This window comes from Herpailurus yagouaroundi, unplaced genomic scaffold (genome assembly GCF_014898765.1).
Source record: "Herpailurus yagouaroundi ecotype Mexico unplaced genomic scaffold, PumYag 183, whole genome shotgun sequence".
In the NCBI taxonomy this organism is placed as follows: domain Eukaryota; kingdom Metazoa; phylum Chordata; class Mammalia; order Carnivora; family Felidae; genus Herpailurus; species Herpailurus yagouaroundi.
Genome location: NW_024412414.1, coordinates 18,317,266 through 18,332,518, shown reverse-complemented (window position 1 = coordinate 18,332,518; position 15,253 = coordinate 18,317,266).

Below are 15,253 nucleotides of genomic sequence, written 5' to 3'. Positions count from 1 at the left end.
AGTATTGTAAAGACAACTTTTTAAGCCTGACATGGAAGATATGCTTGAAGAATAATTTATCTGTGAGAAAATCAACCTGCCCTGTAGAACTACCAAATTTAGTGTTACTCTACCTAATGCATTGTTATCAATCTTATGATTTGGAAAAAATGTTTCTCTTTTAATTTAACTTTTTCTTTTGAGAAAATATGTAACATGGACCTGTGTTGCTCTTCGATGTGGAAAGCAGACATTAAATTGGATTTCAGATTACGTGACACAGGCAGACTAAGATTAAATGCCAAGGTCATCTATGAAATCGATTTAATCACATGTACAATCGTGATGTGCTTTGCCATAGAGCATTGCTTCCCCAACTTTGTACTTTTGTCTTTCCTAATAAGCAATTCATCAGGTATCTTTTATCCTCTTTGCTTTTTTCCATTTGTTGTGGGGGAGGATAGTGTCCTTGTTGGTCAGTATTTTCATCCCCGTCTCTCTCAATGTTTTCTTCTCCTCACTTCTTAGATAACGAAAGATGATATCTAAACTTAGTTCTGTATTTCACTGAGCCTAAGGTACTGTGAGTTGTAAGATGCGCCATTTTTATTTACCAAGAAAGAAAACACAGTGCTGCTTAAACTATCATGCAATGCTTTCTTATCACCTACAGTTTTTATTCTTTGCTTACCAAAAGAACAATTTTAGACTTAGACACATTTTTATCATATTTCACACTTGTACAAACATAAAAAGTAAAACATGAGTAAAATAAATTGGTTAAAGTGTTCCTAAAATCTCCACAGACTTATAGTCCAAGTCTTCTGAATTCATTTTTGACACAGTTGTTGATGTTTGTGTTTTTCCACACACTCTCATCTTCTGTGCCATCACAAACGTTAGCATCCTTAAAAGAATGCTCCACCATCATCCCCAAGACTTTCTTCCAAGCTGCTGACATGCCGTCCTGCGGTAAGTTTTCATGAGTAAGCACGGCTGGTGATAGCTCTGTCATGACCACTGTCTGGTCAGCAGCCAGGTTAAGATACTTTACACTTGTGAAAAAAATATATCAAGAACTTGTTAAATACTATTTCTTGTTGAAGGTACATCTGAAAACACAACCCAACAGCTTATCTCAATTCCCTGATACTGTCTGCTGGTTTTTTGTACTTTTTTTCATGCTTCTTTGCTTAGTTTGAGAGAGTGAGACAGAGCACGAGCAGGGGAGGGGCAGACAGAAAGGGAGAGAGAGAATCCCAAGCAGGCTCCACACTATCAGTACAAAACCTGATGTGGGGCTCGAACTCGCGGACCACAAGATCATGACCTGGGCAGAAATCAAGAGTCGAATGCTCAAGCAAATGAGCCATCCAGGGACCCCTGGTCTGCTGTTTTCAGAATATAAAATATCACTAGCATGACATATCTTTTCTTAATTTATTTAGCCTTTTATAATGATATAGATGTTTAATAGTAAAGGACACTCAGAAATTATTGTCACAGAAACAGTAAACTCCATGAAATTCATGTAGGTAATGTAGATTAAAATCTTTGTCTCTAGCCTTACTCAAAGTTAAATTAAAATGTAACTCTCTGTAGCCTCTCAAAGTCAATGACAATTCACTACGGGCATTCCTCACATATTACATTATTGTGTTCTTGAAGGGCTATGAAGAAACCGAGTATTCTTAAATAGAATCATATTTTCTACCATCTTCGATTTTTACTTCAGAATTTCTTTTCTGAATTTTTGCTAGATCTTAACATTCTACCCTCTCCTGAAGTGAGTCTTTATCTCCCTCACTCTTGCTCTCATCTCTTTTAAAGACGGATAAAGTTATGCAAACTTTAGCTTAACTGTACTCGGGAGCACTCGATGTTTGAAATAAGCTCCCTAGAAATATTTTTGTGAAGTCTTAAACCCCCTGCGTATCGTGAATAATAAACAATGATTATCTGGTTTAGATTTGTTTTGTTTTACAGGCTGGCTTACACTGAAGACATTTTGGTTTCCATTTATGAGTTAACACCCCTAAACATGTTCTGCTGAACACTGTAATTGCGTCCTAACAACTTTGTCATAAAAGCAAAGAATTCCTTATTAACTCCATTATTTTTTATTTGTTTTTTTTTTTTCCCTACATGTTTGTATTTTAAAATATATTTTCCATGGTAGGGACTCTGTGAGTCTTAGAAATGCAACTAGGCAGATGTACTGACCACGGTTACCAAGGAAGCAGTTTCCTTGGCGATGGCCAGCCGTCATCAAAGCAGTCTACGTTCTCGGTCCTTCCCACGTGACTTGCTCTCACATGCTGTAAAACTTGGGTAGCAGAAGCAGCTCTTTGTAAATCATCAGCCCTCACCCGTCCCTACTCACCCAAGACACCACGAATTTTTATGAAGCCGGCAAGTAAGAGCAGGTGGTAAATTGTTTGTGATGTTCTTTGAGAAGTTTTACAAGGGCCCCAGGCCACAATTCACCATGAAGGATTTCTGGTTTCCTGAACTTTCAGTTCAACCCAGAATTTATTCCAGTCATTTGAAGAAGATCCAAAAATATATCAGCCAATGGCCAAAGGTCAAAGCTGCAAGAGATCCAATAATAAAGAAGAAGGCTTTTGCAGAGTAAATATTTCCTAGTGGTTAAAAGGAGAGGTATAAAGAATCAGGCATTTCCCTAACCATGACTTGTAGTCAAGCTACATTGCCTCTCTGCCTGAATTTCTGCAAGTCATAAGTGAGAACATTAATACTTGTTGGTATGGTATTTGAGCGTCTAATAAGAGTCTATGATTAAGATTGTTTGATTTTTTAATCTTAAGAAACACTTGAAAAAAAAATATTCCATTACATCCTTGACCCTTGAAAAAGTGAAAATGACATGCCACCGGTACAAAAGACTATTATTTTCCCAAATGAAATTTACCACATGGATGGTACCTGAGTATTGGCTGATAGTGAGAACCCCCCATGTTTCATGTACCTTCTGTTTGCTATGTCATTTTCTCTTTGCAGTAACTCTATTTGGCAGACATTACTATTCCCAATTTGTAGGCAAAAAACAGACCTTGAGAGAGCAAATGGTTTACCAAAGCCTACAACTAGCAATTAGCACGAGGATGTGAACTTCAGGCAGATTGACTGCAGATCTCACTACTCTACAGTATTCCTTCAAATATGCGCAGACATCTTCTTTTGTGTGTCAAATTAACACACCCTAGGTTGCTTTTCTTTTTCCTGTTCTCCCACCTGTATCAGGATGTTTGCAACCATGTATAAAATTCAAGAATGCGATGTATCACCTTCAAGTTTGTACGAACTTAGAAAATGATTTTTTTGAGAGAGAGAGAGAGAGAGAGTGAGAGGAAGAGAGTGAGCTTGGGAAGGGCAGAGAGAATGTTAAGCACTGTCCATGCTTAGCACAGAGCCTGACTCAGACTCACGGGGCTCAATCTCACAACCATAAGATCTTGACCTGAGTCAAAATGAAGAGACCCACATTCAATCAAAGAGCCACCCCATAGAAAATAAATTTGCAGTACACTTCTAAAAGTTGTCACCTAATCACAAATATTAGAAACAGGGAAATACCAGTGGAGCCATTCATCTCCCCAAAAGTATTAAGAAGCATATTTATAATATAAAGACCAGTCCTCTTAAACTTCATCAGATTGTTCTTCCATGGCATTCTTTTTCTTACACCAGAATTTCAGCATGAACTTTTCAGCACTTTTCAGTTTCAGGGTCCACATATGAAAATGCTGGTGGATTAAAAAAACAAACCAAAACAGGAAAGAGTCACCAAAATTACTAATACTAGGAATTGGTTCTCAGTGTACGAAGTTAGATGAAACCCTAGTTGCCATCCTACACTGCAGTTCTTTGTACACCTGCCTGGGTCAATAAAATAAGAAGGCTTTGAGGACACCTATACCCCCTTCAACCTGAGTTTGAAGTTTGATGTGTTTTACGTTAAAATTTTATTTCAAGAGAGATTTCGTAGGCCAGCCTATTTTGGAAATAATAGTCTTAGAGAAGAAAAAAAAAGGATATGATCTTTGTATCTCACAAAAATAAGTAATATAGTGGATACCATTCTGTTTTTACTAGGGACAAGAAAGGAAGAAATAGAGTTAAGTAACATCTGAAGGAAGGACTTAAAAGGAAATGCTCCTTGATTCCAAGAGCATCAACATCCTACAGAAATAGTACCTACATGAATCAAACTAATAGAAAGCCTTCCCTGGGAACTATATAGGTGATACAGAACATTTCAGGATGACTTCATTTTCTCTATTTTCACCTTTATCCTGTTCCAGGTGGACATTCTGTGGGGCCAGCTATTATTAACACGGGAATATTTCTCCCTGTCCCACCTGGTTCATACACTAAGAATTGGGTTCAAGTGGGAGAGAATTGAACCATCTTTTGAGAACAGTCTCAATCAATCTGATTTGGGAATTGGTTATATAGGATTTTAAATATTTATCTCTAGGGGCACCTGGGTGGCTCAGTCACTTAAGTGTCCGACTTCAACTCAAGTCATGATCTCCCAGTTTGTGAGTTCAAGCCCCACATCAGGATCTGTGCTGACAGCTCCGAGCCTGGAGCCTGCTTCAGATTCTGTGTCTCCCTCTCTCTCTCTCTCTCTGCCCCTCTCCCACTCATGTTCTGTCTCTCAAAAGTAAATAAATGTTAAAAAAAATTAATATTTGTTTCTAGATGATCCTTTCTCCTTAGTGTACATCTCACATTAAAAAATTAAACTTAAGGGGCACCTGGCTAGTTCATTCAGTAGAACATACAACTCTTGATCTCAGGGTTGTGAGTTCAAGCCCTGCATTGGGCATGGAGCCTACTTTAAAAAAAGCTAAATGTGAAACTGTCCTCTTTCTGCATTTCAGAGAGAGTTTAAAACCCTTTTTTACTTTGCCAATTGGGCACTAAGTATCAATTATTTATAGTTTTTATTTTATTTCTAAAATTGGAGACTTCCTAACTATGGCCCATTACAACCCCATCTTTAACAGCCATATTGTGGTTTGGGGATTGTTGTAGTTTTTTGTTGTTTTTTTTTTTTTTTTTTAATGACACAACATGATTGATATAATCTGGCATGATTCATTACAACGTCAAGTATCAGCAGAACATTTTGAAAAAATATTCATCAACATCTATTACTGTAAAAATTGCCATTTGCAGATTCTTTTTTCTGGCTGATTTCCTGCGTGGTGAAACAACACCTTGTTGACATCAAAGCACATGCTTTTAGGAAGTGTGGTTATTAACATAGGTGTTCCTTAAGTCCTGGTATTGCCTTAAGGTTTATCGTTAAGAAGCTAACAAGTATCAGGTGAAATCTCAACGATGTTTCTTCCACTTACACACCATATCTAAGTAAAAGAAATGCAGTGTTATGATTGGTGCTCCTGCCTTGATCTTACCTTTTGATTACCAGGGATGAAAATCCTTATGTTCGGGTTGGTTGCAGCTTAATCACATGATGACAAAGAGAAGCAAAGAGCTGGATCCTGGGCTCATTGGACTGTCAATTTCTTCCTTATGGAAGACGTTTGTTTCCCAAAGCTTAGGGCCAAAAGGCAAAAGTCTAATGCCCCCCTTTTTCTCCTCTAGTGGCCAGACATTTTGAACTAGCTTTATTGTCCACGATGTGACCAACAGTCACCCAGATGGAGGTAAACCAAAGCCCTGTTTACAAACACGCTAAAGCCAGATTATTCTGTCAGTCACAAAGTACACAAGGCATCGTTCCTCACTCATTTAGCTCATGGTTTGGTGCCCCTTCCTACATACGAGATACAGGAAGGGCTAGAAGTCAACAAATATTCTTGTTTAAAAAAAAATTTTTTTAGGGGCGCCTGGGTGGCACAGTCGGTTAGGCGTCCGACTTCAGCCAGGTCACGATCTCGCGGTCCGTGAGTTCGAGCCCCGCGTCGGGCTCTGGGCTGATGGCTCAAAGCCTGGAGCCTGTTTCCGATTCGGTGTCTCCCTCTCTCTCTGCCCCTCCCCCGTTCATGCGCTGTCTCTCTCTGTCTCAAAAATAAATAAACGTTGAAAAAAAAATTTAAAAAAAAATTTTTAAACATTTATTTTCAAGAGACAGAGAGACACAGTGTGAGGGGGGAGCTGCAGAGAGAAAGGGGGACAGAATCCGAAGCAGGCTCCAGGCTCTGAAATGGCAGCACAGAGCCCGACATGGGGCTGGAACCCACCAACTGTGAGATCATGACCTAAGCTGGTCGGGCACTCAACTGACTGAACCACCCAGGCACCACTAGAAGTCAACAAATATTATAAGTAAACACATACCGTAAGTATGTTATTAGGTTAAAACAATTTGCCAGTTTCAATATAAGATTGTTTCATTTTGCATTTAAAACTTGTTTGAAAACTCATCTCCCCCAAGGTGCCTGGGTGGCTCTGTCAGTTGAGTGACCGACTTCGGCTCAGGTCATGATCTCACAGTTTGTGAGTTCGAGCCCCACGTCAGTCTCAGAGCTGACGGCTCAGAGCCTGGAGCCTGCTTCTGATTCTGTGTCTCCCTCTCTCTCTGCCCCTCCCCAACTCATGCTCTGTCTCTCTCTCTCTCTCTGTCTCAGAAATAAATAAACATTAAAAAAAAAATTTTTTTTTAAAAAAGAAAACTCATCTCTCCCTAAGTACTACTCCCTGTATCTGTTGAAGCCGAAGGGGTAATTACTGTATGAAGCCTCATGTTAGCCAGCATTCAAACACCTTTTCAACTGGTTTTTAAAATATTTGGAGTTCAGCTTATTTCTTAGGTTATAATTCTGTCAATCAGGAATTGTTTCTCTTTTAATCCTTGCCATTCCATGTGTCGTTAACATCTTATAATTTATACAAGATGTGAACAAAGGTGAATGTGTAAAGATACATTCTGAAACTTATGGGATTGCTTTTTTAATAAAGGCCTTTGGGCTAGCATCACAACTCATTTTCAAAAACTATTTTAGCATGAGAAATCTCTCCTGCCTCAATGTTATCTGTGTTACCAAAATACGTATCAAATGTTTGCCACGACTATATCTTTTTAGCTGCCCCACCCCCGGTTCCATATTCTGTGTGCTGAATGAGGCCCACAGATAAAGTACTCATTCAGAAATGTTGGGGCGCCTGGGTGGCTCAGTCGGTTAAGCGTCTGACTTCAGCTCAGGTCATGATCTCACAGTCTGTGGGTTCGAGCCCCGCGTCGGGCTCTGTGCTGACAGCTCAGAGCCTGGAGCCTGCTTCGGATTCTGTGTCCCCCTCTCTCTCTGCCCTTCCCCAACCAGCATTCTGTCTCTGTCTCTCAAGAAACAAAATAAAAACAATTAAAAAAAAAAAAAAAGAATAACAGAATAGAAAAGAAGGAAAGCCCCTATATTCTAAAAAAAAAAAAAAAAATGTTTATCGAGCACATAGCAGGTGCTTGTCGCTGTTCTAGGTCCTTGTGACACACAGTGAACAAAGCCAAGCCCCCCCTCCGCCCCATCAGACTTACATTCTATGGGGAAGATAGGCAGTAACCAAATGCGTAAGTAAATATATAATGTGTCAGACGTGATGAGTGCTGGGGAGAAAAATTAAGTGAAGCAAGTGTATGGGGAGAAGGGGAGGACACTCTCCTTCCTGTGGTCATTTATTCAAAATACACGTTTGAAACCCACTGTACCCACTATGTACCAGGCACTGTAGTGAGAAGCAGGCACGATGGACACAAGCCCTGGCTTATAGCTCGTCAGAGGAGATGGAAAGTTCCATGTAACCAGTTTTTTAAGCTTTTGAAACCCTGGTGGGGTAATCAGCCATGAAGTAGTAAAATCATTACTTTCAAGTGTGCCCTTCCCATGATTCCTTTCCCACCTCCTAACCAATACGTAGGAGTTCTCCACAAAGTCCTACAGGAGTCCTCCTCACTGAAAGTGGATCCTAAGCCTGTTTGATGCCTCAATATTCCCCCTAAGTTCCACCCTAAATCCCCACCCCCAGCCTCTTGGCAGGCACCCGTCTGCAGAGATAGCTGGCAAGACAGCACAACCTGGTTGGTCCGCTTGACTGACACAAAACTCACATGTTTTTGTTGTTGAGTATAGCAGTATAGCCTGGTTCCCCGCTGTTGTCTCTTTATTGTCTCTCCCCTGTTCATTTTCCCATATGCAAAAAGGTCACAAAAACAGAGCAGAAAAAGTGACCTAGAAGCAAATGTGCAACCAGAGACTGGACTCCCAGCCCTCCACCCTGCAGATACTTAGCGTCTCTACAGGGGAGTCTCCTGAAGCCCTCACTCTTGGTTAGAAAGATGGAATGTTCCACTGTCATTCTCCACAAGGAGGGAAGGAGAAGAGCCACAACTTTGCTCCCGATACCATCCATCTTTCAGACTCTACATTTGATATAGCTCAGCAGAAAATTGTAAATTGTGAAATGCGAGAAGAAATAAGAAAGTGTAATCATCACCAAAAGAAAGCATAACCAATAGAAGCAGATCAATAGATGACATATTTACTGAAATTAGCAAAGGCTCTAAATAACTTTCATGCATAGGGGCACCTGGGTGGCTCAGTCGGTTAAGCATCCGTCTTCGGCTCAGCTCATGATCTCACGGTTCGTGAGTTTGAGCCCCATCCCAGGCTCTGGGCTGACAGCTCGGAGCCTGGAGCCTGCTTCAGATTCTATGTCTCCCTCTCCCTGTGCCCCTCCCCTGTTCACACTCTGTGTGTCTCTCTCTCAAAAATAAACATTAAAAAAACTTAAATAACTTTTATGCATACATGAAATGGTTTATAGGAAAAGACGGATGTAATGAGGATTTTTCTGGCAAGAAAATGGAAACTTTCCAAAGCACCAAATGAAAATTCGAGCACCAAAAAAAAAAAAAAAAAAAAAAGATAATACAGTATCTATAGTTGTTTTAAGTTGATGGGGCATGCTTAGCATCACGTTGAACACTGAGGAAGAAAGGACGAATTAAGACAGGTGAATAAAAACTACTCAAACTGAAGCCAGGGGCAGGGAGAGGTTGAAAAAGTTTTAAATATATGTAGAGAGCATTGATGAACTATGGGAAAATACCAAATAATCTAATTGTATAATTGGAGTCCTGAAAAGAAATAAAGAGAGCAGAAAAACACTTGAAGATGTGATGTTGATTTGTTTCTCCAAATGATGTGAAAAACATCAACCCATAGGTCCAAGAAACTCAACAAACTCCCAGCCAGTATAAATGCAAGATAAATCACAGTTTAAAATAGACAACAATTAGATTAGACCAAAGTCAAGTAGGTTTATTTTCCGAAGACTGTCTTAGAGTCTTCAGGATATACATTGCAAAATCCCTACAGGAGAATATAATATGCACATTTTGCAGTTTTTAAAAAAGGAAACCCTTTTTTTGTAAAAAGGATTTCTTTTTTCCTGAGGCTGCTCTTCTCAGGTACATATTTTGTGAAATCCTGGGATGGTGATAGGGATAGATGTATAAACAGACCACAGATTGGAAGCATCACTACAGTAATGTGGAGAATATGTTTTATAAACATAACAAATAGACCAAGCAGTTTTACCTAAGTATAGAACAAATGTACGGGTGAGCAAGATAGTAAGTATTCTAGGTGAACGGATGGCTTTTGTGAGAATAAAATACCAAAGGGCCCCTAAGCACAGAATGAAAAATTCAGTGTGATAGGAGGTCAGGATGCATGGGGGGAAAACGGCTAGGAAAAGTATAATAGGCTAATTTGGGGATGGCTTTGTATACATAAAAGATTGTGAATTCTACCCACTTTTTTTAAATGTATTTTGCAAGGAGTAGGATGAGATAAACAAGAAGAAACGCTGGGTACAGTCAGCTCGTTTAGAAAGTTTAGTTTGCCAGTTATAGGGAGAACGGACTGGAATGAGGTCATTGGTAATAGAGAACCAATTAGAAAGCTACTAAAATAATCTAAGGAGGGGCACCTGGGTGGCTCAGTCAGTTGAGCGTCCAACTTCGGCTCAGGTCATGATCTCAACGGTTCGTGGGTTCGAGCCCCACGTCAGGCTCTGTGCTGACCGAGGCTTGCTTGGAGCCTGCTTCGGATTCTGTGTCTCCTTCACTCTCTGCCCCTCCCCCGCTCACGCTTTGTCTCACTCTGTTTCTCAAAAACAAATAAATGTAAAAAAAAAAATTTTTTTTTAAATAATCTAAGGAGAATGGCAAGAAAAAACAGTTGTAAGAGCTAGCGGTAGAATTTCTCTCAGTGGAGAGAACCATCGAATGATTAATTTTATGCGTCAACTTGACTGGACTAAAACGTGCCTAGGTATTTGTTCCAACACTATTCTGGATATATCTTTGAGAGTGTTTCTGGAAGAGGTTAATATTTATATTGGTAGACTGAGTAAAGCAGATTGCCCTCCTTAAGGAGACCCACCTTCATTCAATCGGTTGAAAGCCTGAATGGAATAAAAAGGCTGACCCTCACAGATAAAGGAGAATTCCTCCTGCCTGACTCATGTGAGCTGGGACGTGAGTCTTTTCCTGCCCTGAGATTCAGATGACAACCTTGGCCCTTCTTGAATCCTGGGCCTGCTGGCTTTTGGACTGGAGCTCACGACATTGGTTCTCCTGGTTCTCGAGCCCTAGATGTGGACTGGAACTGTACATCAGCGGTCGGGGCCTCCAGCTTGCTGACTGCAGATGTTGGGACTCCTCAGCTTCCACAGTTGCGTGAGCCATTCCCTTATAATAAATCTCTTTCTATAAACATGCGCATTCTACGGGCTCTGCTTGTCCGGAGAACCCTGACTAATACACATCGTGTTTAGCTTCTGACCACTTTTGTTTGGAGAAGATATCTCTGAGCACATGGCTGGAATAGGAGGGAGGCTAAGCTGTAACTCAACTTGCCTAACTTATCCGTCAGCAGGAATTTGGGGCTGCGGATGAGGATAACCATGAGAGGAAGGAGAGCAAAGCAGACAGAGGGAGGAAAGACTCTCGAACCTAATGGGCCTTGTGAATCAGTTCGCAAGTGATGATGTGGAATATGCAGCGAGCCCTGATGGCAGTTCAAAACTGCTGAGGACCCAGCATCCACCGGACGCTGGAAAAGCAGCTTCCTGCATAAGAGAAGCCTACGGCCAAAGTCATGTCTCCTGGAAAAACCAAGACTTCATTTGGAGGGGCAGGAGGAAGGATTATTTCAAGACAGTAGCATTTAGGTAGGCTTCACAGGAATGTCCCAACTCAGCCCTGGTATTCATTCCTCTGCCTCAGAGGTTGCCACAAGAGGTTTCCATCTCAAGGGAACGGTAGCCAAATGAGACCAACTTTGCTATGTCATGTTAGCTGGGCTTCTTCCTAAGTGCCTGCTATGGTTCCTGAGTGCAGGCTCCGTGTCCCTGCAAAATTCCTGTGTTGAAATCTTGATGCCCACTGTGTCGGTATTAGGAGGTGAGGTCTTTGAGAGGTGCGTAGGTCATGAGGTGGAGCCCTCGGGAATGGGATTAAGGGTCTTATCAAAAAGGCGCCACAGAGCTCCTTCCCCCCGATTCCATCGTGTGAGGATACACTGAGCAGCTGCCAGCTATGAGCCAGAAAGTGGGCCTTCACCAAAACATTACCATGCTGGCATCTTGATCTTGGACTTGCCAGCCACCAAAACTGTGGGGAATAAATTTCTCTTATTTATAATCTCCCAGTCTGCAGTATCTTGTGACAGCAGCCCAAATAGACGGAGACAGTGCCCTACCTGCAGACCTGTCATAAAGGGGCACAAGAGCATAGAGCTTGGCCCCACGGTAGGAGCGAGGCCTCCCAACTTTGCACAACTGAATATAGACCTTGAAAATATTTCTTTTGTGTATGGCCATTTCTAGGGAAATCCCAAGCGAAATCTAGCACATAGAAACACAGCCTTGTGCATTCAACATGACCTTGTTACAGAACCAGGAGTGGGAGTGATAATCGCAAATGTAAGGAAGTTAATATCCTAGATTCTTCCCAGAGTAGCAATCCCCTCCTTCCTTGGCCTGCTTGGGACACAGGACCTCGGGAGCAGAGATGCAAGGGAAGGTAGGGTGCCAAACGTGGGTAATAGTGTCCAAAGACCACTTCTTCTCCCCTATTTGAAATGGGCTTGTTTATGATTAAGTAGTAGTTTCCATTCTGTCTTTTCTGGACCCTGCTATATTCCACAGAAGGGTCTCAGGGGCCATTGATGGGAGCGAGATAGCGCCCTGGGGGTGCTGATGATACTTGTGAATTTGCATCATCTTCTCAAAGAGCAATTTCCTTTCCATCTGGTTTAAGTCTTGGTCTTCTACTAGCATTTTCTTTTAAGAAAGAATTCTGTGGCTAAGTCTTTTTTTTTTAAATCTCTGTGATGAGAGATTATACAGTTGGGTGAGTAAGAGTACATAAGGGATTATCTTTGAGAATATAGGAAGGAAAAGGAATTTGTTTGATTCTGGAGTAGACACAAATGTATCCAGGGTCTAAGAGAAGCAGAACTTCGTCAAATGCAGATAACTTGTCACAGCATGCACTGATAACAGCAGCTATAGTTGAGTTTGTGGAGTACTTACTGTGTGTCAGGCACTACCCTGAATACTTTAGAGACTTTATTTTATCCTCATAAACAACCCTATGAGGCAATTGAGTATGTTCAACTGTATCCTCCCAAACTTCACGTTCAAGTTCTAACCTCCAGGACCTAGTGTATGACCTTATTTAGAAACAGGGTCTTTGCAAGCGTAATCAAGTTAAGATGGAGTCCTGTTGGGTTAGGGTAGTGTCCCTTGTAAGGAGAGGCACAGAGACTCGGACACACACATGCACACACAGGGGGAGCAACGTGTGAACATGGAAGCAGAGACTGGAGTGAAGCAGCTAAGGATTGCCAGCAACCATCAGACCCTGGAAGAGGTAAGGAAGGATTCTTCCTTAGAGCCTTCAGAGGGGTCATGACTCTGAGGATGCCTTGATTTTGGACTTCTGGTCTCCAGAACCATGAGAATAAATTCCTTTTGTTTTAAGCCACCACAAACTGGGTGGGAACTAATACAGGAGAAGTATGGATCGGAACCATATAAAATTGTTCTTTTTCTAACTATAGATGAATGTCAAGCGATTTCATATAATTTAGTCTCTTATTACTTTCTACATGATGAACTATGTTCCAGACATGTAAATTCACACTTCCAAGGTCACTTAGGTAGGAATAGGCAGAGCCAGAATTTGAATTTACAATCTGGCTCTAGATCCCAAACTTGGATCATCTTGACACAAAACTGGGCAGAATTGCAGAATGTAAATGAGTGATAAGTCTGGGAGGATTGGTTTTACTTTTGATGTTTAGTTTTCATTTGCTTTGCTTTTTCTTGTACTACCATCATCGAGTAGCAAGGACCTGTTTTCATCTAGATCAGATGAAACAGACATCGGTGAGCTTTGGAGAGAAGATGAGAAGACATTGTATAGACTCGGCCTCCATGTCTGTGGCATTGCAACTATTTTGGATCTGGTTCTGGTTTTATTCCCTGAGTACAGAACCTTGTGGCAAGCCTCGGTTCTAAATGCATTTGCCATTGGACTATATATTCCTTCAGGTGCAACATGCACCATAAATATGTATTTCTTGGTTCAGGTCCTTTGGTGTGGCTTCATATGGGAAAAGATATATATGTATAGTATAGTCTATGTACATCATACGTGCAGTGATACAGTAAACTCGGAAACAGGCCAGTCATTAAGTCTTTCACACACATGCGCACACACACACACACACACGCACACCCACACACACACACACACACACACACACTGCCTCATTAATTCACATGTAGCCCCAGCTTGCCTCCTTTACCTCCCAGAATAACCAAAAGTTCTACCTTTTATTTATTCAGGCTTCTTTAGAGCCCCTATACACTCTTGAATTTTTGAGGTCATCCAAACGACACTGATAGGCAGGTGATTTTGTACGAAATCCTTCTTCATGTTGGCTGTTCCTCCTCTTACTTACCTTCTAAGATTTATGTTACTAGTATCAGGGGTCCTTAAACTTTCTTGAGTTGGAGAACATTATAACAATCACTTTGACTCCCCAGAAAAATGCACATAGGATAAAACATTTCTTATAAGTTCGTGGATTTGATTAATCTTCTGAAATCCATCCTGGGCCATCTACCTTTAATAGGGATTCTTTTCTTGAGCTCCAGGGCCTGAATAGGTAAAATAGCATGATACTCTGATCTGAAAAGTTGGGTTGTATTAGTTAGGAATTTAGAAGTATTAGTTAGAAAGAGAAGCCCTAACCCCTCCCATATATATACATAAATGTAAATATACACATACATACATATGTATGTGTGTGTGTGTGTGTGTGTATAGTTTTTCAAGTGACAAAAAGTCCACCCTTAACTGGCTTAAATGCTAACACAAAATGAAATAGAACAACATGGTGGTGAAGGGAGTGGAGAAGGTAAGGGTGTACATAAATCTATGGGTAACACCAAGGTGGCTTGATATAGGGTACATGTGAGTTGGCCAAGTTCCCTTTGTTGCCTCTGCTTCCTCTGGGTTGTCCCTTTGCTCAAAAGATGTAGTCAGAGATATCTGTCAGCAGCTATTGGGGCTGTTTTCACCCAGGTGCCCAGCCAGTGGAAAAGAAAATATTTCTTCTCTGAACTATTGATTAAGCATCCCTGGCTTCAGGAATTCAACCATCCTGGTTAAGATGCTCATCTGTAAGCCAATTACTACAACAACCAGGGGTGGGCTCACTTTGGCCTTTTCATTCCAGAACTGGGAGTGAAACCAGCTGCCCCAGGTGTAAATGGGCAAGGAAATGAACCTAAATAGAAAATTAGACAAAAGGGAGTGGACCCTGGGGGCCAAAACCAGCAAATGTGTACCATAAGGATATAAATTAGGGTTTACATTTGAAATTTATACGTGACTCACGGTTGAAAACTCATTGCTTCCCGGATGTGGATGGCCATGATCGAATCATGCCCCTTGAGTCCCAACACTGTGTACCTCGGTGAGCCAATATCGCGTGGCCGCTGGTGAGGAGCCTGTGCCTTTCCCCTCCACCAGTATTTGTGAAAGGGTCCCAGTGAAGTCATTTATATATTTTAGAGTAGTTAATGTGCCCCTATGGGCCTGCAGCAAAAGATGCATTTTGAATTATCTAATGAGTAAATGGGGCATTTAGTTAGACACAGTCTAATTACTTTAGGTCTTTGTAAAATATTAATTTAAGGC